At 36.0% G+C, this 24004-nt stretch overlaps 1 pseudogene; it reads left to right on the top strand.

Moving 5' to 3' along the window:
* Nucleotides 1-19226: 19226 nt before the first annotated feature.
* LOC113690102 (caffeic acid 3-O-methyltransferase-like) lies at nt 19227-22706 on the top strand (annotated as a pseudogene).
* Nucleotides 22707-24004: the final 1298 nt, after the last annotated feature.

Consider the following 24004-nt stretch of genomic DNA (forward strand, 5'->3'; position numbering starts at 1 on the left):
TTACAATAACAGTACTATAAAAATTATACCATTTAAACTATGAATCTAAGCAATTCATGAATAAAGTAGATTATACTCATTGATAATAAAGTACATTAAATAAAAGTATTCTTAGAGAAATTAAAATTTAATTAATTTTTAATTGAAAAGTGGGTTCTAGGTTGGGCTCACGAATGAGCTAATAAACGAGCTCCTTAGTAGCAAACATCATTGGTTCGATGTTTCGGGTGAAACCAATTCACTAATAAAAAGCATTTTCTAAGTGAAGATCTGTGTGAGTTGAAGTGAGACTATATTTTAAAATGAATGAAAAACAAACTATTAAAGTGGGACGAATAGATTACTTTGTATTGATATTAATAAATGAATGGTGTAATAAAAGATTCCATGAATTTTGTTCCAAATTTATAAATTTTGTTCCACATATTTTCTATTTATATTAAAAGAAAAATAAAATGACCTCTTGATTAGACTTTGACATAATTGATATGTACTAACTGACGTAAACAATTGCTATAATAACAAAACTCTATTAGAATATTAAACAGAGTTGATTATAGTGAGTTATAATTTGTTTAAAAGGTTGTATACTAGCCATTCCACATTTGTTCTTGGCCATTATTGATACCCCTTTTTTAAAAAAAAAAATTATGGAGGAGGAGAGCGGGATAGTACAACGTCTCTGCAACTGTGTTTTTAAACTTGTACTCAATAGGCTGGTCCAACTAGTCGAACCAAAAACTGGCTAGGCTTCCTATTCGTGTCTCTTTTAAAAATTGCACGTCAAAAACTCTGTAAATCCCGATTTTACTAATCTTGTCATTTTTTCTATATTTTTTCATTACTAATTTCTATTTTTTTCCTATATTTTCTTCATCTCTAAAGCCTAATTTCATCTCTCCACCAATCAGGTGATCAGATATGCAAAATCATGAGGGAAAAGTTTCAAGAAAAAAGCAAGAAAGAAAGTGGGAATATAGATTTATAAATCTATGCATTGCTATCTTTTTTTTTTTGGCAAGAGAAAGTTGCTTTTATTGATCTGTACAATATAACCTTACAAAGGAATAAACCTCCTACATCGACAAAACTTCTAGTGCAATATTAATACTGTACAGAACAGGTAGAAAAGCTAACAACATTAAAAGCTGAACCCATTAATCAATCTTGGTACAAACCCCAGTCAAGCATCAATTGCCAATTAGTCTTAGTCCTTGGAGCTTTGGGTCAAGAAAGGGCAGATAGCCAAATCAGTCTAGTAATATTCTCCATAAATTTCAGTGTTCCTATAAATGAATGCTGATATATCCTCCTATTTTTTTCTTGCCATATATGCCAAACAGTGGTTGCAAAAACATGATGCCCAATTTTAGACACAAAGGAGCTTGAGCTAGCATGTTGAGACCATCACGTTACTTCTTCATCCCATGGTAAAGAGCATCTATATACCAAACAAAGTCTCTGTAGTTTCTCCAATATGCAACCAGAGAAAGTCCATTGGAAGAATAGATGCTCAATCGTCTCATTTTCTTGATTGCAAAAAACACAAATTGGAGAGAAATTTTCGACTCCCTATCTAGCAAGTCTACCCTTAGAAGTTTATGTTGTACTGCTAACCACAGTACAAACGCAAATTTTGGTATATGGACACTCCCCAAGTAAGCTTGAATCAAGATACCTTAGTTCCTGTGTGAAACAATTTTTCCATAGTAGACTTAACAGAAAGTACTCCATTTGCTGCTGTTGTCCACCTTACATAGTCCTGCATATGGGATTGCAGTAAGATTGGAGCACAGTCTTTAAGCTCTCGCACCCTAGCATTAAAACATCTTCCAATAGGCCAGATCTATTCACCCTTCATAATCAAATCATCCACTTTTAGATAGCTTAGATAGCTTTAGGTCTCTAAGCAAGGATTCAGGAAATATCAAGTACAGGGGTCCCAAAGAGAGCCAATTATCAAACCAGAAAGAAGCGTGTATTTTGATTTCCTAGAGGCTGCATTTCTTCAGCTTAACCGAGTGGACCCACCTCACCCATAAAGTGTCTTTTTTTTTTGTACATATATTCCTAATCATTTGAGCATCAAACAAGTATTACACTGAACAATATTTCTAATCCCCAAACCTCCTTCTTCCTTTGGTGTACAAACACCTGACCACTGATCGACAAATTCCTGCAAGCGCAAAGGGTCAATCGTAGTAATAATTTACCTGGAGTATTTCAAGGTCGAACCCATAAGGACGAGTTAATTTTCTACTTTAATTATTCTAATAAAATAACAAAATTCAAATTTAAGGAGTGTATTTTCTACTTAAGCAATAAAAGAAACAATCGATTTAAATAAAGTAGTGGTGAGAAAACAATAAAGGTGAGTCAAGGGTTTTAGGTTTTAATTCAGAATTTGAGTCAATTATCTTGTTAATTTCTTATTAAGTTATGAATGCATCACATGACTATATTTTAGACCACTCTCAATGCATCTAAAGTATGTTTAATTAAATCCTATGCCTCTATCGATGATCATAACAGGTTAGTTAAACCCATTAAAATTCTTGGTGATATAGGTGCATCACATATTCTCTAACCTACTTTTGTGATTAGTCTACGTGTGTTTATCTATCTAGTGCATGGTTGTATCTCCTTTCTCAAGTTGACACAAACCCAACATTCAGATTCATGATGATCAAACATAAACATACATTAAGAACAAGATAAATAAATTATAGTAAAAAGCAAGAAATTAAATTAGAAAAATTATCAAATTCCTTCATAATACCCTAACCCTAGAAACAATTTAGTTCAACATGATTTAGAAGTTAAAACCACAAATTCAAAAGGTTGCTACAAAATAAGAGAAGAAGTAAGAAAACTTCTCAGTTGCTTGCTCCAATCTTCTCCAGATGTGCTCCTTCATTCGCCTCTGTTTGATCCTAATCTTTTAAGAATAAACTATGAAAAGATGTTAAAACTAGGCTAGAATAATGTTTTCCACCAAAAAACCACCTAAAAAACCTCTATTTATAGTTTCGTGAAGATATATCCTAAACAAGGTAAGAATAGGCTCTATTGGACTCAAAAAATCGTGTTTTTGCATATTTATCCGATGAAGACCAACCCAATTTCCGGCGCCGGTCATTGGACTAAGCACAAAGCATAAAAAGATCCAGAGATGTTCGGCGTGTAGTCATTAGCAAAGTTCAGTGCAGGTCATGGATCCGCCCGCAGATCAGTGCGGATCCACACATGGATCACCTTTGAAACCTCAAAACTCCATCAAATAGGCCAAATCAGTTCTTGCTCAAAATACAAAAATTGTTGTTCGATGGCTAATTGCGCACATAAATTGTGAATAATTTTCCCTTTATTTTGCTAAAATATGGTGTTAATTGATCGATTTTACTCATGCTTGATTTTTGGTGTTGTTTCTAGGAATTTGTGGTGAAAAGAGAATAAAAAGTGTATTAAATATAAAATTTCCAAAAAAAACTATACTTTACAAGACGTAGGCATACGATATCACCAAGTGAAAGACGGAACCCACAGGATTGCACTTGCCGTGTCCTTGATTGCTACATTAGCCACAAATTGGAAGTTCTGATCAATTATGGAGTGATGCATTTCATTTGGAAAGTAATTAGCCTATTGAATTTTTATTAGTTTATTAGTTTAAGTAAGAATAAGACTAGAAAAGGAAGTTTTTTCCTTTTAGGAGACGTTTTCTTTGGTCCTTTGGAATTAGACTAGTCTCGTAGGAGTATGAGAAAGAGGAGGGAGCCGTCGCTAAAAGGGATGATTTCCTTTTCCTCTTTCTCTCTTCAATAAATGCTAGTATTTCTTGTGGCTACGAATCCACCATGAAGAGCGGCTAGTTTCTTTTTTAGTTGAAGGATAATTGAATCTTTGGTTCAACAATACTGTGAGATCTAATTTGATTTATTTGTTTTATTTATTTATTTATAAGTATTTATATATTTCCTGTTCATTCATGATTATGATTATTTTATATGATTAAATAACTGGCCACTATTTAATTGTAGGAATAATCTGCTGCCATATAAAATATCAAATCCGTAATTTTTTGATGGTTTTAGTATTTGTGGCGAGTGATATAATTTGATTGTAGAAGAAACTTTTGAATTTATGTCACGGGAATATATAATTTAATTTAAATGAACCGAGCTTTTGTGTTTGTTGGTTAGAATTGGTAGCTTTTCTAATTATTAATGCTGTCAATAGGTTAAATCCTAAGAACTTGTTTAGAGTTGCATAATTGACAAGAAAATAATCATAGGGTTTCTTGTGATTATCAAAACAGTAAGGAGAGGTAGGTTATCAAAACTCGTTGATAACCATAACCAATTTATTTATGAATAATTGATTTTACCTTTGCATTGATGATCAGTTAAATGAATCAAAGTAGAGATTTGACCTTTGGCTAGAGTATTGCCTTTTCTTGGTTTAGTATTATTTAATTTTGTGTTATTGTCTTTATTTTTATTCAAGTGAGCTATTTAGTTAAATTCTCATAACCTTTTTTTATTTATTTATTGTCTTTACAAAGAAATAAATCACTCAATTCCTATGGATACGACCCTCCTCACTGCTACACTTAAATTCATAATTTTAGAGTAGGAACATGCCAACAAATTTTGGTGCTGTTGCCAGGGACTGGTTCCTTTGTTAATTTATTTTGTTTGGATTTTTATTTTTATTTTCTTTTTATTCTGTTGCTAGTTTATGTCTCGATCTTCTCACACAGGTGAATTCCAATACAATCCTGAGATAGAGAAGACAACATGTAGATTGAAAAAGGAAACTAAGCAACGAGCAAAGCCGTCGTCATCTTCATCCCCTGGGTTAAAATTGGCATCTGACTTAGTGGAATCTTCTAGTGAATCCTAAGAGGAGATTGAAGTCATGGCAAATGAGAGAATCTTGAGAAAGCTGGCTACACCAGATTTAAATCAACAACCTCTTTGCATAACATATCCTACTTTAGAAATACCATTTGAATTGAAATCTGGATTAATTCACTTACTTCCTTCTTTTCGTGGACTTGCAGGTGAAGATCCTCACAAGCACCTCAAGGAATTTCATGTGATATGCTCAACCATGAAGCCGAGTCACTGAGGAGCAAATAAGATTAAGAACCTTTCCATTTTCTTTAACTGATAAAGCTAAGTAGTGGATCTATTATTTGTCCTTTGGATCAATTACCATGTGGACCGACATGAAGTAGTAGTTTCTTGAGAAATTTTTCCCTGCCTCCCGAGTTGCAAGTGTTAGAAAAGATATATGTGGGATCAAATAGTTCAATGGAGAGACCTTGCACGAGTATTGGGAAATGTTCAAACAATTATGTGCAAGTTGCCCTCATCACCAAATTCTGAATCAGTTTCTTATCCAGTACTTCTATGAGAGACTATCATCAATGGATAGGAAGATAATTGATGCTACCAGCGGAGGAATATTGATGAATAAATGCCCATAGAAGCAAGGGGACTGATTTCAAGTATGGCTACCAATGCACAACAATTTGGTGACAAACAAGACTATATTCCCCGTAAAGTTAATGAGGTAGGTACTTATTCAATTGAACAAAAATTAGATTCTCTAACTACTCGTGTAGAAAAACTGGTTGTAGGACAAGTGTAGAAGATTAAAAACATGTGGCATTTGTTTAGCCTCGGATCATCCAATTGACAAGTACCCTACACTCCAAGATGAGCCAAATGCTCATGTGAATGCTATTGGAGGCTTTCCAAGCACTCCCCAAAGGGGATATAATCTTTATTTGAGCACGTATACTCAAGGATGGGGAGATAATGCCAACTCCAATTATGTAGCTAGGCCACCAATTCCACATCAACAACCAGTTTCTACACCAAGTATGCCTCTTGAAGAAATTGTTAAATCATTAGTAACTAACACACAACAATTTCAACAGGAGACAAAAATGAGCATTCAAAACATGGAGAATCAAATGAATCAACTGGCATCTGTGGTGAGTCATTTGGAGTCCCAAGTTTGGGAGAAATTTCCTTCACAGACCATTATCAACCCCACGCAAAATGTGAGTGCAATTACTTTGGGAAGTTGCAAAGAATTGCTAGAGTATAAAAAAGGAATATCTAAGCATAATCTTGAAGAGCAAGTTGAGGAACAAACAATGAAATCCCCAACTCAATCCTTTCCCAGGAAAGAGCCCAGAGATGAACCACTAGTAGTGGCAACACCTCCTCCTCCATTTTGAAGTCAATGTGCAAAATCCAAGACAAAGGAGCAAGAGCAAGAAGTTTTTGATATTTTTTGCAAAGTTGAGGTAAACAATCCCCTTCCTGATGCCATTAAGCAAATTCTTCGATATGCAAAATTTCTTAAAGAATTGTGCACCACTAAGAAAAAATTAAAGAGTTTTGAAAATATTTATATTGGAGAAAATGTTTTAGCGGTGCTATAACAAAAATTGCCTCCTAGTTCAAGTTGATAAATTGATTTTTCTTGCAAATTTTTATGTGTGATATATGGATGATGATTTTTCTATTTCATCCCCAATTTTGTTAGGTAGGCCATTTTTAATGACATCTAAAACAAAAATTGATGTTTATTCAGGAACCTTGACAATGGAATTTGATGGCAAAATAATACAATTCAATATCTATGATGCCACGAAATGTCCTAGTCAAGCACATTCTATTTTTGTTATAGATGTTATTGACCCTTTCATATAGCAAAAGTTTGAATTAAATGATAGCGAAGCATTGAAGGTTGCACTCAATCGCAGTTTGAATTCGCAAGAAATGTCAAGAGTTGCAAAGAAATTTGAGCTATACCCTGATTAAGCACATGACATTGTCTAGCCAAAGACGTTAAAGAAATGCGTCACTTGGGAGACAACCCAAGAGTTTTAATTTTTAGTCATTTATGTTTTTATTTCATATTTTTGTATTAAAGATAAGTTTATTTTGTTTCCCATTGACAGAAAACTTTTTATTGTAGGTCTCGAGTATGTTTTGCGAAGTTTTTATTTGGATTAGAGGCAAATTCTTGTACAGAAGACTTCCTATTACGCTTTTATGTCAAATGCAAATTGGTGTTTTTAAAGATTGATGGACAGAAGACTATTTCTTATACATCGTACCTATGCCTTACAACAAAACCGCCAATACCGCGATTTCGAGTTGAAACTCACTACGTGCTTCACTTGCATTGATTTTTTAAACAACTTATTCCCTCCCGAATGTTTAGCTCAATAACTAGAGAAGTCCTCTTTTTCTTCTTTTTGCACTTAAGTTTCATCCATTGAGAATAATGTCTGATTCAGGTGTGAGAGAGAGAATCTTTCAAGTGAAATTAGTGAAATTTTTTCGAAATTTGGCATGAAAATTTTTCAAATCTAGTTTTGGAGCTTCTATTGTGTCTTAAAAAAGCAATCAAGATACAAATATGAATAGTGTAATGTTACTAGCATGAGTATGTTATTTTCTGCCAATTGATTTGAATGATGGATGCTCAAGATTTGACATTGTGACAGCCCCACCTCTCTGTAGGGCAAACCCTAGGGTATCAACGGGCTGCCTGTCCAACTCTCGCCAGAACTCTATCGTTCAAAGAATTAATATCATCAATGAATCGGATAGAACATCTTCCAGTACAGGGAATTAAAACCCTACTTAAAACATAATCACTATTTCGACGTTCCAGCTTAGTATATGTATCATCCCATGTCAACTCACCACTCCACACTCAAAATTACATAGCATAAGTCATCCTTAAAAATTTAAACTTACAAGTCTGCTTAATCAAAAGTTACAACCTCAAAATGCAAGTACGCGCAAAATAAAACTAAGAAATCTCTTGATCAAGTGCCTTCCCGATCTGTTAAGGAAAACAAAGGGAATAGGGTGAGTTAAAACCCAATGAGATTCCATGTAAAAACAAGTAAACGCATAGTCACATAAGGTCACAGAATAACCAAAGAAGCATTGTACAGCAGAATAACAATTAATCCAGTTCAATTTAAGGATACAGGTGACTTTCAAAAGTCAAAGATCCACATGAGTTTGATCATAATTGCCTCCTGTTGACACTCCGTCAACACTTGTATACACAGTATAAAAGGGTCCATAGAACACCACTTTCACCAGTTTCCGTCCACCAATCAACCCCCTACCGGACCCGCACTCCATAACAGTAGTTTGGTAATATTTGAGTATACCGATTTCTAGTATACAGTAAACAGTTCTCAAAGTTTATCGGCCTTCTCGACCAAGCCCTTACTGGCTCGATACGACCGATTCACCTATGAGGTTGGGTATCCAAACAGTAACAGTAGTTGATGGGATATCACCCAAACAACTATTCAATCACAGGCATTCATAGAGATATCACATCTCATAATAGCAATATATATAACTTTAGTAAAAACAAGAGAGATCGAGTGCGGTAAAGTACACACTCGCCTCCATTTTATCAAAATAGTGTTTCACCCCAACAGTTATCAATCAAGTATTTCAGATTTTTTACATAACAGATAGCAGGTAGTGGAACACTTACCTGTCAAGCAAAAGTAGCAATCGACGTCAAACATCTCAGTTACAATCACCTTCATTTCCCAAACTTAGGTCAACGAGTGAAATCATTAACAATTGAATTCGTTTCTTACTAAAGTATAGGTTCATTAAGAAACCGAGTGAGTAGTCTAAGCTACTTAATTCGGCATGCAATAAGGTCCATAACATGGTAAAAATTCATGAGAAAATAAATTTAGTGTGTACATGAAAGTTCGGCAAAAGAAATGTTTCATTTAGACTTGAAGGTTCCTTATTCGGATTAAACAGTCTTGCCCGGCAGTCTCGGAAAAATGGTTATAATTCACTGTATAAAAGTCGGAATTAGGTTCTGTCAGTACCATTAGAAACTAAGTTCACTAGGCTATATTTGTGTAGAAGAAATCATTTCCAAAATCCAAACGTAGGTGGTTCAAAATTAAGCAACCAAATGAATTTTCTGGACAGTCTTGGATGAACAGTAACAACCCGGCAGCCAATTTTCAAGACTCGCCACGAATTGTTCGGGACGAACCAGAAAATGAGCTTGGTGCCATTTTAAAGCTCTAAGAGTCTACTTTCAAATGCCACAAACGGCACTCAAATCCAATCATTGAGTAAAATGTTATGACCTTCACAAGATCACTGGTCAGAAAATTCCTGGACCTAGTCCAGTTTCGCCTTTTTGCTCATAACTCAAGATTTATCCAACCAAATTGGCTAATTTTTTGTAGACAACCTCCACACACATACCCCAACATATATCCCTCAACTTGTAGCCAAATTAAGCACGAAATTATCAAAGCAAAACAGAGCAGCAAACCCTTGAAATTTTCAGACAGCACCTCCCCAACTTTTCTAACTTTCAACCTTCCATGATTTGTACTCCAATCACTTAACAAGTATTAGATCTGCTAAAAAAGGATTCAAAAACATGTTGATACCTCATACACACATATAAACAAAGGCTAGGCATTTTATCAAACACATGGTGTGCATACCAATAAGCTTTACCACTACTTGATTGATTCATGGAACTAACCCCAAATATCATCCACAACAACTTGCAATTCATCATTAAGGCTTAAAGTGGATGATATAACATCATAAAACCCTAATTTAAAGATTACTTACCTCACTTATAAGTTGTCCAAGTCACTAATCAATCCACCACAATGGAAACTTTACGTTTGGAATAACCTCAAGGATTGAAGAAAGTTGTCTCACAACTCTAGATCTTTCTCCTTTGGATTTATGTTCTTGATTTACTAAGGTTAAAAGCAAGTGTATGGAGCTCTCTCTCCCTCTCTTTTGTTGCTAAGAGGTTCGGCCATCTAAGTGAAGAAAAGATCCATCTTTAGTTTTTATTTTGTCTTCTAATCCTTAGTCAAACAAACCCATGACTAGGGTTTTGCCACATGGCTCCATTATTGTCCTAACCTTTCTTAATCTTTGACTAATGCCATTCTTACCTTTCCAAATGCACCAATAATTATTCAACACCTCTAATCTCTCACATAAAGTCTCTACCACTAATAAAAAAAGAACACTTGGACAAATAAAAGTCTCTACCACTAATAAAAGAACACTTCGAGGGTTCCATTCACTCACCTCCTCCAACAAATTCCATTCCCTCACCATTAATCCAGCTACTTGCACTTTTTAGCTCAAAGCATCCGCTACAACATTGGCGTTGCCCGGATGGTAGTTAATTGTACAGTCATAATCCTCAAGAAATTCTACCCACCGTCGCTGTCTCAAGTTCAACTCCTTCTGAGAAAATAAATATTTCAAATTCTTATGGTCAGTATACACCTCGAAAGTCACCCCATATAAGTAATGTCTCCATTTCTTTAAAGCAAAAACTACTGCAGCCAATTCTAAGTCATGAGTGGGATAGTTCCGCTCATAAGGTTTTAATTTCCTAGAGGCATAGGCAATCACACTTCCATTCTGCATTAGAACACATTCCAAACTTTCTCTTGAGGTATCCGTATACACAGTGAAGTTATCTTTCCCATTTGGTAAAGCCAAAACAGGTGCCGACGTTAACTGTTTCTTCAATTCCCGAAAACTAACTTCACACTTAGAGTCCCAGACAAATTGACCAAGCTTTTTGGTTAGGTCGGTTAAAGGACCGGCTAATTTGGAGAAATCTTTAATGAACCGACGATAATAACTAGCTAACCTTAGAAAACTACGAAGCTCAGTTGGGGTTTCGGGTCATTTCCACTCAGATACGGCCTCTACTTTTACTGGATCCATAGAGATGCCATCTTTAGATATTATGTGCCCTAGAAAAGAGATTTACTCCAACCAAAACTCACACTTGTTAAATTTGGCATATAATTGATGTTCTCTTAAGGTCTGTAAAACTATCCTCAAATGTTGCTCGTGATTCTCTCGAGTCTTAGAATATACCAAGATATCATCTATGAACACCATAACAAATTGATCCAAGTAGGGTTTAAAGATCCGATGCATCAAATCCATAAATGCTGTAGGTGCATTCGTTAGACCAAAAGATATTACTGCGAATTCAAAGTGGCCATATCTTGAATTAAAGGCAGTTTTCGGTATATCTTCTTGCCTAATTCGTAACTGGTAATACCCTTGTCTCAAATCCAACTTAAAGAAAACTACTGCTTCTTGTAGTTGATCAAACAACTCATCAATGTGTGGCAAAGGATACTTATTTTTCACCGTAACATCATTTAAACCACGATAGTCAATACATAGTTTCAAACTGCTGTTCTTCTTTTTAACGAATAAAACAGGTGCTCCCCACGGCGATTCACTTTCTCGAATAAACCCCCACTCTAACAAATCCTGTAATTACAGTTTTAATTCCTTAAATTCAGCTGGGGCCATTCGATAGGGCGTTTTAGAAATCGGAGTGGTTCCAGGCACCAGATCAATCTTAAAGTCTATTTTCCTCTCTGAAGGCATTGACTTCAATTCATCGGGAAAGACATTAGGGAATTCTTTCACTACTAACACATCCTCCAATCCCACCTTTTCTCCAGAAGGATTAATTAAAAAGGCTAAGTAGCCTTGCGCCCCTTTACTCAACAACTTTCTGGCTCAGATTCCCAAAACAAGTGCGGACGAGGCTAACCTACCCTTCATATCCAGTCTTACAGTTGCCTCTCCGAGTATAGAGAATTCCACTACCTTAGTCTTACAGTTCAATTGAGCATCATAACGAACCAGCCAATCCATATCTATAATCACGTCATACCCCTTAAGATTTAAACTTATCAAGTCCCCTACCAACTTCTATTCTCCTACCCAAATCTCGCAATTTTTATAAACCATATTGGTAACTAAGTTTTGGTTCCCTGTAGGTGTTTTTACTACTAAGTCGTAAGGCAACTTAACAGGATTCACAGCAATACCACACATAAAGGCAGGATTCATGAAAGAATGGGTTGCTCCAAGGTCAATCAAAAGCTTAGCTAAGCGGTGGAATACAGGAATCGCACCTTCCACTACTTTTGAGGATTCCGGAACTCGCTGGCGGTCCAAAGCAAAAACCCTAGCAGAGGTTTTGGGTCGACTTGAACTGGCGATAGGTTGCTTAGGGTTTGATTTCTCTGACTGGGTATTCCCGTTCCCGTCACGATTTTTAACAGGGCAAGTGGCAATCTGATGTTCGGAACTTCCACAAACGAGGCACTTTCTCATTTTTTTTCAGCAATTGTTCTCGGTATGATTTGTCTTACCATAATATCCACAGCTTGCACGAGTAGTGGGTGTAGGAACTCCTTGGAAGGTAGCCCTCTGTTGTTCTTGTCCTCTTTCACTTTGAGGTCCTCTAGAGGGAGCTCCTCCTTTTGGTGTCCCCGCAGTTCGGGCTCCACCCGCACCTCTTCCAAACTTAGGAGGTGGCACATTCTGACCACCTTGTCCAGGAGTACTACTAGATGCATCACGTTTCTTAGCTTGAAAGGTCCGAACTTGAAATCGGGCCTACTCCACTCATTGAACCTTTTCGAGAGCATCCTTGAAAGTATCAATTTGAGCGGCAGTTAAATCCTTTTGAATTTCCACATTTAAGCCTTGTATGAACTGCCTTATGCGCTTTTGTTCACTAACTACCAATTCCGGAGCAATTTTGGAAAGTCGGGTGAATTAGGTCTCATATTCCACCACATTTAAAGTGCCTTGGCGCAGTTTAATAAACTCATTCTCCCTTTTTCCTGGATCAAGGGCAGAAGAAACTTCTCATTGAACTCCCTAGTGAAGTTTAACCAAGTACGTGGAGTTTGCTCCCTTTCCCACTTGGCCCTTACTACGTTCCATCAGGAACAGGCCGCACTTTTCAGCTGGAAAACGGCGAAGGTAACTTGTCTCTCTTCGGTGTAATGCAACGCAACAAATATATCCTCCATTCGCTCGAATCAATTTTCAAAAATTTTGGGTTCAGATCTTCCAAGGAATTTTAGAGAAGCAAACTTTTGGAACCGCTCCAGGGCTCTATTCTCACCTATTTCAGGGTCTCTTTGATGGTTACCAGGTACTTGTTCCTGCTGGTCAACCAAGCGGGCCAGTAAATTAGTCATTGGGTTAATAGCCGTAGCTATCTAGTCCCCGCCTTCCACTCTGTGTCCTTCGTTTTGATTTGCTACCGATCCTTGTTCCTCCCCTTGGTTCCCAACCTGCCTAGATCCATGTCCATGGCCCCGACCATGCCTTCTAGTCTCCATTATTACTCATCGGCCTAGAGCCCACATATAATAACTAACAGGGTAAGCATATAGGGGTATACAATATATGCTTACTCATATTTCAAAGTCACATAAGAAATGGAATCGGAGTCACGATAAGTGAGTGAAATTATAAAGCAGTTGAAGGCCAAAGTCGAAGTAAAGTCAACAGTCAAAAGTCAAAGCCAAAAATCAACGGTCAAAAGTCAAAAATCCAAATCAACAGTCAAAACACCGTACATAAAGGCTCTTAACAGTCATTTATAAGATAACAGGACCAATAGTAATAAGTACAAGTCTCAGAAGTACAGATATAGTAGTACAGTCATATCAAACAAAAACCTAGCACAAGTGTCAAAAGAAAACTGTACAACCACCGAGCCACAACCTCCCCTATCTTTTTTATGTGCAATAGTCAAAATCATCCAAGGTAGTAGCCCAGGAGTAGAGGCTTAATCCATCGTTGGACTAGCTGACCGCCCAAACTGGGCGGGTTCGTCTCTAACCTCGCCCTCTATGTAAGAAGCCTCGTCACTAGCCTCTCCTAGAAGATCATCACAAACATTCAAAATGGACTCCGCTCTAGTCCTCACTTTCCTTGCCCTAGTAATCATGCGCTCCTGAGTTTTCCCTAGTTATGCGCACAGATCATCAATTCTCTCCTGGCCCTCGTTCATATCGTACTCGAGCTCTTTAATCCGCTCAGTTTGCGTTTCATTAGCTTCATTTACTCGTTTCACTTCAGCTTCAAGCCTATCATTATCCTTCGCTAACTCTTCTCTTTCCTCTATCACAGCCAAGACAACCATATTGGGATAAGTATAAGTATGGCGGCACTCGCAACGCCGATGACGGTTGGCCGGATTCCAACATATAGTGGTCCCTCTTGGCCGGATCCGATACTTAATCATCGGGAGTACGCCACGAGGTTGCTCACCAGTCGGACAATCACTAGGGCTACTATGTCCATCCATCCTATACAAAAGTGTAAATAAACATAAGTATTCTTAAGGGAAATAATCCAATATAATCCTCAAGTCGGAAATTGCTAACTCGCCCAGGCCAATTCAACCTAGGCTCTGATACCAACTGTGACAGCCTCATCTCTCCCTAGGGCGAACCCTAGGGTATTAGCGAGCTGTCTGCCCAACTCTCGCCAGGACTCAGTCGTTCAAATAACTAATATCATCAATGAATCAGATAGAATATCTTCCAGTACAGGGAATTAAAACCCTACTTAAAACATAATCACTATTTCAACGTTCCAAATTAGTATATGTATCATCCCATGTCAACTCACCACTCCACACTCAAAATTACATAACATAAGTCATACTTAAAAATTTAAGCTTACAAGTCTGCTTAATCAAAAGTTACAACCTCAAAAAGCAAATACGCCTAAAATAAAGCTAAGAAAGCTCTTGATCAAGTCCCTTCCTGATCTGTTAAGGAAAACAAAGGGAATGGGGTGAGCTAAAACACAATGAGGTTCCAGGTAAAAACAAGTAAACACATAGTCACATAAGGTCACAAAATAACCAAAGAAGTATCATACAGTAGAATAACAATTGATCCAATTCAATTCAAGGACACAGGTGGATTTCAAAAGTCAAAGATCCACATGAGTTTGATCATATTTGCCTCCTGTTGACACTCCGTCAACACTTGTATGCACAGTATAAAAGGGTCTGTAGAACACCACTTTCACCAGTCTCCGTCCACCGATCAACTCCCTACCGGGCCCGCACTCTATAACAGTAGTTTGGTAATACTCGAGTATACCGATTTCCAGTATATAGTAAACAGTCCTCAAGGTTTATCGGCCTTCTCGACCAAACCCTTGCTGGATCGATACGACTAACTCACCTATGAGGTTGGGTATCCAAACAGTAACAGGAGTTGATGGGATATCACCTAAACAACTACTCAATCATAGGCATTCATAGAGATATCACATCTCATAATAACAATATATATAACTTCAGTGAAAACAAGAGAGATCGAGTGCGGTAAAGTACACACTCGTCTCCATTTTATCAAAACAGTGTTTCGCCCCAACAGTTATCAATCAAGTATTTCAGATTTTTCATATAACAGGTAGCAGGTAATGGAACATTCACCTGTCAAGCAAAAGTAGCAATCGACGTCAAACTTCTCAGTTACGATCACCTTCGTTTCGCATACCTAGGTCAACGAGTGAAATCATTAACAATTGAATTCGTTTCTTACTAAAGTATAAGTTCATTAAGAAATCGAGTGAGTAGTCTAGGCTACTTAATTCGGGAAAAAAAGAAAAAGAAAAAAAGAAAAAAATTTTGTTGTGAATTGCACTTGCTAAATTTGGGAAAGTTAATAACATGCCTTGAAGCTAGCTATGCACGTGAATGAAAAAAGAGTTTGACTTCATGCAAAGTATTATTGATATTTCCTTTGATATGTTTATACCTAAAATTTTTCCTTTTTATCCAACCCTTAACCCAAGCCTCGTTACAACCCTTATAAAGACCCTTTGATTTTTGCATTGAATTCATTTTAAGTGGTGGAAATGTGATATATTAGCAAGATTATGGTAATGTCTTTTCATAATATTGATTCGAGTGCTAAATGTCCCCTGAAACACTTTGAGTGCTAAGGGTATACGGTAATATCCATGTGAGGATTATTAAGTCTTGTACATCTTGATTTCGATAAAATTGTTGAGGAGATATAATATATGTGTGCTAGTATGCTGCGCTATGCATGTTCGCCATCTTAATTATGATTTTTGAGTAGTGAATGCTTGAGGGCAAGCATTGTCTAGGTGTGGAGGAATTTGTTAGATAGCTCATTGCGCACATAATTTGTGAATAATTTCCCCTTTATTTTGCTAAAATATGGTGTTAATTGATAGATTTTACTCATGCTTGATTTTTGGTGGTGTTTCTAGGAAGTTGTGGTGAAAAGAGAATAAAAGGTGCATTAAATATGAAATTTCCAAAAAACTATACTCTATAAGACGTGGGCACACGATATCACCTAGTGAAAGACGGAACCCACAGGATTGTACTTGTCGTGTCCTTGATTGCTACATTAGCCACAAATTGGAAGTTCTGATCAATTACGGAGTGATGCATTCCATTTGGAAAGTAATTAGCCTATTGAATTTTTATTAGTTTATTAGTTTAAGTAAGAATAAGACTAGAAAAGGAAGTCTTTTCCTTTTAGGAGACGTTTTCTTTAGTCCTTTGGAATTAGACTAGTCTCGTAGGAGTACGAGAAAGAGGAGGGAGCCGTCGCTGAAGGGGAAGATTTTCTTTTCCTCTTTCTCTCTCCAATAAATGCTAGTATTTCTTGTGGCTACGAATCCACCATGAGGAGCGGCTAGTTTCTTTTTTAGTTGAAGGATAATTGAATCTTTGGTTCAACAATACTGTGAGATCTAATTTGATTTATTTGTTTTATTTATTTATAAGTATTTATATATTTCCTATTCATTCATGATTATAATTATTTTATATGATTAAATAACTGGCCACTATTTAATTGTAGGAATAATCTATTGCCATATAAAATATCAAATCCGTAATTGTTTGATGGTTTTAGTATTTGTGGCGAGTGATATAATTTGATTGTAGAAGAAACTTTTGAATTTATGTCACGGGAATATATAATCTAATTTAAATGAACCGAGCTTATGTGTTTGTTGGTTAGAATTGGTAGCTTTTCTAATTATTAATGCTGTCAATAGGTTAAATCCTAAGAACTTGTTTAGAGTTGCTTAATTGACAAGAGAAATAATCATAGAGCTTCTAGTGATTATCAAAACAGTAAGAAGAGGCAGGTTATCAAAACTCGTTGATAACCATAACCAATTTATTTATGAATAATTTATTTTACCTTTGCATCGTTGATCAGTTAAATGAACTAAAGTAGAGATTAGACCTTTGACTAGAGTATTGCCTTTTCTTGGTTTAGTATTATTTAATTTTGTGCTATTGTCTTTATTTTTATTCAAGTGAGCTATTTAGTTAAAATCTCATAACCCTTTTATTTATTTATTTATTGTCTTTACAAAGAAATAAATCACCCACTTCCTGTAGATACGACCCTACTCACTGCTACACTCAAATTTATATTTTTAAAGTGGAAATTTTATTTTTGTTGGTTTGACACGCCAATAGCAGTAAATCTTTAATCATGCCATAAGAATCATGTCATTTGAAGATCTGGACATTGAGATATGCCTAAAAAACTGATACCTGATCATAAGAGCTTTGTAGCACAACTGTACTTTAGTAATTTGGACTTTTGACAATGAAAACGTGAGAACCAAACTTTGAGGTCTCTATAAAAGTTGTAGATAATTCTCTTAACTTAAAATTAAATCAAGAATCATCTTAATTCAATTTGTGTAACTCAAGTTATTACCAAAATACTGAAATATGTCATTCTTGCGAAACTTCTTTCCTTTGACATTTTCCTCTTTCATTGCTACTTTACACCATGTTTTTAGTCCATTTTCTCTCTAATTGAGGGCCTGTTTGGAAGCTTGGTTTTTTACCAAGTTTGTATAAAACTAGTTTTTTAACAACTTTTGCTACAGGAACCCCAAAAAACTTATCAAAGTTTTTAACATACACACTTAAAATATCCAAAACACAACAAAAAATAAATTGGACCAAAGGGTGCTCCGCCAGATTTTCCGCTAACAAAGCTGACCAAAGCAAAGATCGCTCTTGCTCATTACACTTTGCGTGGATAAAAGAAAAATAAATTGGACCTGATAGAAGTTGAGAAGTGATTTTAAGCGACAAATGCTGAGAGGATTCTCCCACAAAGGCACAATCAAAAGAGTTTTTAAAGAACACCCAAATAGACCTCTGGCTATTCACCATCCAACTATCCATCCTGAGCCGTGCTCCAAACACATGAATGTCGCATGGTAACGCCTTAGGCTCACAAATAGCCACTAAAGGAATTGAGAACTCATCAATTAACCGTTTTAACCTACGAAAATATACAAATTTATTTAATAATAAAATTAGGTGTTTTCAACCGTCTGATTATCAAATCTTTTAATCTATAAGAAATATAACGTTTTGGTTATTTATATACAAATAATTACTAGTACATAAAATTTTGTACTGAGACCTCACATTTGTTAACTTCTAACTCGTGTGAGTTTTAAAATAAAAAGGATTTATTCCTCTATGATAAATGTCAATGCAAAAACAAAAATGATTGTGTGCTCCTAATTAAAAAAAATTTTGAATATAATTTTTTAGGAATTCGCTTTTATCGGATGTGAGATACAATAAAGCCGAAAGCATACTAGTTCGGTTAAGATTTATTGCCCCAAATTATTATCAAGTATCGATGGCAATATTATGGGATCTTTTTTTTTCAATTTTGATGAATTTACAGCCTTAGGTAGTAAAATTTGTAGAGATTTTCATTGCAAATTGTAAATCATTTTATAATTTGCAGTGAAATCATAAAGCAAGGGAAGGCCTGCATTAGAACTGAAGCAAAAAGAAAAATCATGGCAAAATCTAGATTCATGTTCTTGAAAATAATTTGAAGATGGTAAATAGTTAATTTTGGCTCCAGTTTCATCACTGGCATGATGAAACACGCACGGCTTCTAACTTATGTCAATTGTTTGAGCAGCCTTTTTATGTAAAATTGCAGCTTGATCACGCTCACTGGACCAGGGGCTTCTTTCGTCACAATGCTCGCTAAATGCGAGCTGAGTTGCCTGGCCGAGAACCCCGCATTTGACAAATGCGAGGTCTGTTTTTCTTTTTCTTTTTTTTTATTTGGATGCTAGGAAAATTCAGGGAGACCTCGCATTCAGCAAATCATCATAATAATGCTCCCTTTGTAGAATTTTTTTAAAAATCATCATAATTTTAGAAATTTCTCCTGGAACATGGGCTGCTGGGACATTTGTACCAATGGTACGTAAGCTTAGAGTAGAATTGAACAGGAGAGGCTCCATCTCCTTAAATACTGGTACAAGGCGAAAGCTCAGTTACCAGGGCGAATCCACAATTCAGTGAACATAGAGTAGAATAGAATCTGTAATTAGTAGGCCGGTGGGATCTTTTGAAGTGTAGTAGTAATATGGATTCTTTGGCAGAAACAACCAAGAACCAAGTTGTACTAAAAGAAGAAGAAGAAGAGGAGGAGGAGCACTTCTCGTACGCCATGCAGCTAGTTACCTCCGCAGGGCTGCCCATGATGTTGCTTGCTGCCATCCGGCTCAATGTGTTCGAGATCATCGCCAGAGCTGGTCCCGGTGCTCAACTGTCGCCTTCAGAAATTGCGGCTAACGTGTCTTCAGAAAACCCAAATGCCGCTGCTATGCTGGATCGGATGTTGCGGCTCCTGGCAAGCTACTCTGTGCTCACCTGCTCCGTTGCCACCGACGTGGATGGTGATCATGCTATCCAAACGCCAACAAGAGTGTATGGATTGGCGCCGGTGGGCCAAGTTCTTTGTACAGAACAAAACAAAGGGAGGAGGTTCACTAAGCTCCTGCTGGCCTTGCTTCAAGATAAGGTCTTCATTGACGGTGAGATTTTCACTTTTCTTTTATCCTGTTTAATAAAAACAAAAACTCCTATAGTTGAGATTACTCCTTTGTGGATGCATAGTGCCTGGTCCAAAAGCGATTCACTACCCTAAGAAACTCCATTGAGCCCTCTTCTTTTATTTTAATTTTTAGAAATGAATAGAAATGAACTTGTGGCAGGAATTATTACAGTCATGATTGGCCAAGAAAAAAAAAATGCACGGCTGAAATTATGACTTGGGAATCATTTTCAACAATATGTGTGGATCCCACCAAAATATATACTGAACTTACACCGTGTTTAAAATGATTAACATTGTAATCAAATTCATTTACATCTTGTTGAAATACACATAACCGGTAAGGAACTGTTCCAGCCCCTAGTCCATTAAATATTATCAGTGTCTGGAATAAAAAAAAAACAAATCACTCCTTTGCGTCTAACTATGCCTTAACCTACAAGTTGTAATTCTACGATGCACGTAGCCATTTTGTTAGTGATGGTCTTAATTCCTCTGCAAAAGGATTACTTTTAGTGATTTTCTTCTAAAATCGCCAAAACAGGATCACTGGATTTTGATAGAACAACACAAGATAGTGGACTTAAACGACTCAAATCTCTACTTTGGATGTAACACATAATTCCTTTGTGAAATATCAAATCCATAGACAATTATACTTAAAGTAGCACTGACTACTCAAGCCAACATTAAAGTAGCACTGAATAAATTTTGTTCATAGTTTTCGTTGTGAGTACACGTGTGAACTCTATGGATGCTTTTCTTCCTTGCATGTATTTAAGAACAATTCGGCTTGTAAAAAGGCCTCCATAAAATATGCTTTTGGACCCAAAATTTAGGTACCAATTAGAAGATGCAGTTCGCGAAGGGGGAGATCCGTTTCACAGGGCGCATGGTACACATGCTTTTGAATTTCTTGGAAGCGACCCCAGATTCAATGAGGTATTCAACAAGACAATGATCCACCACACAGCTATCGTCATAAACAGAATGCTTGAACGGTACAAAGGTTTTGAGCACCTCAAAACTTTGGTAGATGTTGGTGGTGGTCTTGGAATGAACCTCAATATAATCACAACTAAATACCCTAGCCTCAAGGTAATAATTTTGATTTGCCACATGTTATACAACATGCACCAGCCTATCCTGGTATAATTTTTGCTCTTCTCCATTTGTTGCTCAGTTATGTTTGCTCTTTTGCTTCATTACCCTTTAATTAACCAATTCAAGATAGCATGTGAGAACAAATAAAGAAACAGATGCAGACACTTCAAAATAATCTCCGTTAAATTGCAAAACGAATGAGTTAGTTTTGGGGAAGAAAGACACTTACCATCATGAGTTCTATAATTTTTTTTTTTTTTGGAATTAAAGAAGTTTCAATATGTTGTACGACACACTGTTATACTGAATCACAGGCTTCCACAAACTATTGCTTGAAAAGAAGAATTGTTTATTCCATAATCCACTGCATTAGAATAGGATTTTTTTTTTCTAAATCTGTAATCCATTACCTTCTACCCTTAATAAGGTAAATTTGCAGGAGTTGAACATGTTGGAGGAGACATGTTTGAAAGTGTTCCACAGGGGGATGCCATTTTATGAAGGTAAGTTCAACTTTGAAGGAAATCTTATTAGAAGTCAGTCAGTCACAACAAATGCTATCTTTGAACAATATTCTGCAGATCTTTTCAATCTAATTATGTACAGTCCTTCTCTTTTGAACCATATTATGCAGATCTTCAGAGTCTAATAAGTTACCCAACTTCTTATTTGAGTTGCATTTATTTTTACCACTTTAATCAATGAACATTTAGTTGTTAGGCAACAGACGCTTTAACTTTAAAGGTTACTTACACACATGGTTCAAAGACTCGGTCGAGTCGTTACCGTCTCGGTCCCTCCTGATACGATACCGGGACGATACGATTTTGAAATACTTGACTCATCAAGACGTCACCGCAAAGGGTTAAAACAGCCGAGTCATCACTCCGAATCATCCCGAGTCAACTTGAATTTTCATTATTTTTACTAATTTTTTAATTATCCTTGTTTATCAAATTTTTTACAATTTTTAGAATATTAAATATTTCAAAAATGCGGATCTCGCCGAGACCGCGACTGATATGTCGAGACCGATGTGAAACTGTCCGGGCCGCGACCGCGACTTTGAACCACGCATACAAATTATATAACACTCTCTCTAACTTTAGCTATACCATATGGAATTTTAAATAATCAGGAAAGTATCTACAGATCCGGTGAATACTTATAGATTAAGGGATAGGATAATGACACATTAGAAATATTAGTAGTTGAGAGTGATCTATAACTCTCAAGATCATAAAGTCTGTCATCGTCTTATGATGCTTTGTAAAAGGAGTGCCTTTTGTCTGGAATACTCACAGACAACATCCATCAATACTTTTGTAATGGATACTTCATGATTGGGATGATGATCATTGCTTGAAGTTGCTGAAAAATTGTTACAAGACTTTACCAGACAATGGAAAGGTAATAGCTGTTGACGCAATTCTTCCTGTGATTCCTGATTATAGTGCACGCGACAAAGCTACTTGCCAAACAGATCTTATAGTGGTGACTAAAGAAGGAATTGAGAGATATGAAACAGAGTTTCTTGCCCTGGCTACTGCTGCTGGATTTAAAGGCATAAGTGTGAAATGTTTCGTATGTAACTTGTGGGTCATGGAGTTCTATAGTTCATGGGGCATTGTACTTTAAAACCTTAAATGTTGTATGTTGAGTGATTGTTAATGTCATGGTGATCATCTGCAATCTACAGCGAGGAAAAAAAACTGCAATAGTGACCTCGTAAGAATAAATTTAAATATTGTTTTGTTTCCGAATATGATAATTATGATGGAGTTAAGGCAAGTATGATTTAGGTGTGGTTGGGTATTGTTATTTTACTTCATCCATGCCTTAGCATACTCCAAAAGACATGAAAAAAAGTTTTCTAATACAACACATTTACGTAAAAGTGCACTATCCTACCTATTAAAAGCGCCAAACGCTGAGGAACAGTAGAAGTGGCGTCCTCTGGTGTTCTGCCGGTTCTTTGGTGATTTTGTGCAGCCTTAGAGGCAATTTCGGCGGGAGGTTTCCCTTGCTGCCTGCTTCTTTCTTTTGTTTTTTCCCATCTCCCATTTGGTGTTTCAACCTGGTGCTGCATGTAGTTTTTTAATGCTCCCAAGCCACAATTTATTTTGGTTTTGCCATGATGAGCCACAATTTGTTCCTGTTTTGCCATGGCTTGAGCCTAACATTAAAAAAAAAAAAAAAAATGGTGCCTGGTTTTGGACTGATACTACCTTTTTTAGCCATTAGGAAAATATAAATTTAGATTAACATTTTAGTATGAGTTCCGCTTCAAATTTCTTCTAAATTAGTCACCAAAAAGCCTACTCCAAATTTTCTCTACACTCCTAACCAAAAAAAAAAAATACAAAAGGTCCTTGTGTGGCCATTTCTACAACACTTTTTGCTCGAATTCAAAACAAATTTCAGTATAATTTTGTTCCAAATTCAATTGAATATTTTAATACCAATTTTGTTCGAAATTCTTCTACATTACTTGAAAAGGAAAAGATGTATGGTGAGCTTTGTCTACACTCCTGACCAACAATAAATACATAAATAAATAAAGTGTCCCTTTAGTGTCCACTTATACAACACATTTTGCATGAATTCATTGCTACTACTTTTATGCATCATTTAATTACTTGCATGAAAAAACAAAATTTTATTATAATTTTGTTCTAAGTTCAATTGAATATTTTTAATACCAATTTTATTCAAAATTTTTCTATATTACGAAAAAAGAAAATGAAGTATGGTCAGCTTTGATTACTTGCATACATTTTAAATAGTCAAAAAGTAATAATAGTAATAGATGACTAAACAAACAACATATAAAGTCTTGGTAAAAAATAATGGTGAGCTTTAATTACTTATATACATTTTAAATAGTGAAAAAATAATAATAGCAATAGATGATTAAACAAACAACATATAAAGCAAATTTATTATTTCCTACCTGTTTCTCCAAGTTTTTCCCTTCCTTAAATGGCTTTTTTCCTAACTATTACTTTGTATTAATAAACATAACTTAAAGAAAAATTCTAGGATAAATTTTGTTCCAAAATT

This window comes from Coffea arabica, chromosome 5c, assembly GCF_036785885.1.
Source record: "Coffea arabica cultivar ET-39 chromosome 5c, Coffea Arabica ET-39 HiFi, whole genome shotgun sequence".
NCBI classification, from domain to species: Eukaryota; Viridiplantae; Streptophyta; class Magnoliopsida; order Gentianales; family Rubiaceae; genus Coffea; species Coffea arabica.